Below are 4,206 nucleotides of genomic sequence, written 5' to 3' on the forward strand. Positions count from 1 at the left end.
GCTGGAGCGAGGCTTCATCCGGCACGCCGTCAACGCCCGCGGCCACAAACGCTTCTCGACCGAGCGCTACTACGTCGTCGGAGGTGAGCGGACGGCCGGCCGCGCTTCCGCCCGCCGCCGCCCGGGGGCGCCGCTCACGCGAGTCCTCTCCCGCAGACCTCACCGAGATGGCGCCGACGAGCGGTCGCGGAGTCGGCGACGTCTTCCGCCGAGGGTCCTGAACGCGGAGCGCGCGGAGCACGTTTCGGCGCGAGGAATTTCGGCACCGGTCGGAGCTGAAGGTGCGACTGTGTTGCCCGATCAAATCGCATCGATGGAGCAGCAGAAAATGTTGCGACTGGCGCCTGCGCGTTTTTCTCTGCAGGTCACATTGTTTTGTCCACGAATCCCCGCTGTGAATAGAGTCCGTCGAGCCGGAGCGCATTCCGTGTTGTTGTGATGACACCGAACCATTTCGTTGGCTCACTCGAGAGTGGAGTGAGTGAGCTTTTCCTTTGCAGCAAGCGCACGATGGGGACTCTTGGACGCTCATTCACTTCTTGTGCTCGTGTTTGAACTCCTCTCGTCTGTCTCTCAGCCTGTGCGGCGCTGCTTGGTTTCGCTAACAAGAACACGTACATACTGTAAGAGTATCCAGATATCGACAAAGTTCGTATTACTCATCGCAAACAGATGCTTGTGAATATCCGAAAGAGAAATGTGAGCGATAAAACGGTCAGAGAGAAAAAAGGCGTCATTCATCCATGATTAAATTTGTCTCTGAGCAATCTTTTCTACGGCCTGTCTCTTGTTTTGCAAACTTCTTTGTTCAAAGTCCATCCATCCATTTTCCGAAGCGCTTTTATCCGTCCGCATAAGGGTTGCCAGCAGTCTCGGGGCAGTTGGCGGGGGACACCCTGAACCGGTTGCCAGTTGTTGTCTGTCTCACAATTGACATTGTTGCACGGAAGAAACCTCTTACCTTGTATTTCAGAAGAGTTACAGAATTAATTGAGACACAACATTTTAGCGAGTGCTTCGGTAGATATTGCGGTATTTAGGATTGTTTTTTGCCTTGAGGGGGCTTACAGATGGGGGCCAGAATTTGCTGCTTGGCCCCTGATTGTCACTCTTGGACAGGAAAACAGAAATCTGACTCCAGAATAATTGGGCGGTGGAGCATTGGCAAAAGAAGACATCATGTATTGATTCTTTTCCGTTTTCCATCGAAAGCATGATGAAGATGAATTTGGATCGAAACGAGTTGCAATCAAGGCCGGAAGTGATGAGTGCTTTGTTGTGGGGGGTTTTTTTTTGTTTGTCTTTTTATGGGAGGACAAAGTGAACGTTTGTCCTTCCGTGCAACAGGGGGCGCCAGCGGCGCTCTCTGACCGGAAGTGCGTTGAAAGCCGGCCGCCATCGAGAGTGAGAGAGGCGGAGACGACCGCCGTCCGCTCGTCACCGATGGCGCGCAGAGTCCACGCAGCGTAAGGACAAAACAAACAACATTCTCGCCTCTTTCGACTTTTTTTCTCTTGTTTTTCTTTTCCTCGGTCGCTCGTCTTTGTGTTCGTGCGAGCTCGTTCCGCCGTCCGCCGGCCCGCGCGCGCGCCGCGACCGACTGCGGCGACGCTGCGGCGATGGTGACGTCACACGGTCGACGGGCGAGCGAGCGAACGAACTCGTTTGACGAGTTCACCTTGTCGATATCAAGCAGCTTCTTGAGGACGAGTCGCAGTTTTCATTCGCCGGATCGGAAACGGAACCGCGACGAGCCGGTGGGGCGAAGTGACGCGACGTTGGCGGCTTTTATTGGCGTATTGAACCTTGATTTCTGCAGAAAAGAGAGACGCTCATGTGCGGTGCCGACCGAGCTGCTCAAATGAAAGCGAATGAACGGACAACAAACGGACCCACGTGACATGACACATTGACCCGCTACGTCATAGAGAAAAGCTCGCTAGCGGGAGCAGCCGTCATGTTCAGACAGTCGGCCTCCCCAACTTTTCCAGCCACGGATGAGGTCGAGTCGTTTGGGGCGGAAAATGCTTGACCCGAAATTCGTGCCCTGTGTGTGTGTGCGCGCGGTTTCCCGTCACAGATCCGATGTGCTCTTCGGCCCCCCCCACCACCAAGAGTGAATTGGGCATCTCTGGATCGCTAATTCCAGTCAGCGATCGTTCGGAGGAGGCTGAAGGCAGCTGCCGGATCTCGACAAGGTCCTTCCAATTCCAGTGACGCTATCTTGAATTGAAAACGCCTTCAACGCATCCCAAACTAATCGGAGAGCTCTCCAACTCCACTTGGGGGTATCTTCAATCGCAGCACATTTAAATGGGAAAGACGAGAGCGGCAACCATCCATTATTTCAAGAATTGAGCCATCGGCCGAGTACTTTTTTTTTTCAATTTATTGGTGAATCGGATGAGGAAAAAAACAAAACAACTGATTCACTTGCTGGTTTGGTCCGTCAATATATGGATGAAAATGCCGATGGCGACGCCGCCCCCCCGCCAACGTACAGGCAGATGTATGAAAATGGATCGGGTAGCCGCACAGCTCGGTAGAGTTCCGAGCTTTGCCGCAGAGTCGTCATTGAGCGTTTAGCCAACTTCTGCCCGCGGGTTCGTGTTAGCGCGCCAGGCAGCCTCGTCGAATGTCCAGCGGGAAGTAACCGGGCCGTCATCTTCTCTGTCTCCAGGACGCCGTCGCGGCGGTGGATGAAAACGCCGGCCGGCTTGCGCGACGTGGACAGGAAGCGCCTCGGGACGAAGGCCACGCTGCCGCTGGCGCTCCGTGGTTTTTTTAGGTTTTGATTTTTGTGAGCTGGATGAGAAAATCGAAACCTAAAGAAAAAACGGCGCCGCCCGCTTTTGGTGTGACAAGCAAAGCGTCTGCCTCCTGCGTCGGGCCTCACGGCGCCGTGCCCATCATCTCGGGGCGGGCGGGGGGGCTGAAAGTTGGTGCGGCCGGGCCAGCCGCCAGCAAAGCGTTTGCGGCGCGTGATGTGTTTGTCAACTGTCGGCGGGCGGGCGAGGAGGTCTGCGGGTCGGGTCGCTCGCTCTGGTGAGAAAAGTAGCAGACGTGCTCCATGACCTCACTTTCAAAGGCCTCCTGGTCTCCGTGGCGACCGGATGCCTGTGAAAACCCCTTGCGTAGCCTTCCCTGCGCGCGCTCGCGCTCATGAAATGTTCATCTGTTGGTGGAGGGGCGGAGGGGGGGGGGTCCTCCAGCCAGAGCGACCATCTCGTCAAAGCTCGCTTTGGAGTTCTCGCCGTTGACGCCCGAGACGTCGCCAAGGTTCATTTCCACCGGTTGCAATTGTCACGCAGCCTCAAGTGGCGCAGCGTCACCCTTCGCCGCTGCCGCAATTGGGAATGCGGGAAGAAAAGGGGGCAAATCTTGTCACCTCCAACACCAAAACCGCTCAACAAAGTTCCAAAGTCCGCTTTTGCCATCTTTGAAATGTCTCAAGTGTCCTGAAATGTCTTGAATGCGGCATGCTTTCTCAAAGTGCTCCTGAGGTGATGGAATCTTTCTCCTCTTTTCCAAATGCAGTACCTGTACTTTTTTTGGGGGGGGGGGCTTCTTGCACAAAAGTCGCTCTCGCTGTCTTTAGCGCTCAGGCGAAACACCCGAGGCCTCTGCGATATGGCCGCCGTTTTCCCACAAGAGCAAAAAGCGCCTGTGGTGTTTTTGCGCTCCCGATCCATTTGTCAACGAAGCCAAGTGCGCGTGCCTTGACCGTTCTTGCGTCAAGACGAGAGTGTTGGGGACGACGGCGGACTCTGACGCGTGGAAATGGATGTCTTTGCCGTTCTTATGGAAGAAACGTCAGCGCTATTTTGTGTTGTGCTAAATAAAAGGAGTCTTCCTGAGTAAAAGTCATCCCTGGTCCTGATTTTTGGCTTCCAAAACTTGTGTCAGCGCACGGGAGCTTTTCCGACGCGGGGGTCCACTTGGCGGTGAAGATGGACTTTTGCTTTCAGAAGACGACTTTGTCGTCGCTCGCTTTGCGTCCGCGCAGGCGGCAAAACAATTCGGAACCCTGCCCGCCTCCGTTCTAATGACGTCGAAACTCAGCGAAGAAGCACGCTGGCCGTTACGTCAGAGCGAGCTCGGCACGCGACGAGCTTCGCCCTCGTTTGACAGAAGAGTTGAAGCGAAAGCGTTAAGTCGGGGCCTTCACCTGACCCGGCGCCGCCCCCGAACCGCCCCCCACCCCCC

The sequence above is a fragment of the Hippocampus comes genome, unplaced genomic scaffold, assembly GCF_001891065.2.
Source record: "Hippocampus comes isolate QL1 unplaced genomic scaffold, H_comes_QL1_v1.1 scaffold49, whole genome shotgun sequence".
In the NCBI taxonomy this organism is placed as follows: Eukaryota; Metazoa; Chordata; class Actinopteri; order Syngnathiformes; family Syngnathidae; genus Hippocampus; species Hippocampus comes.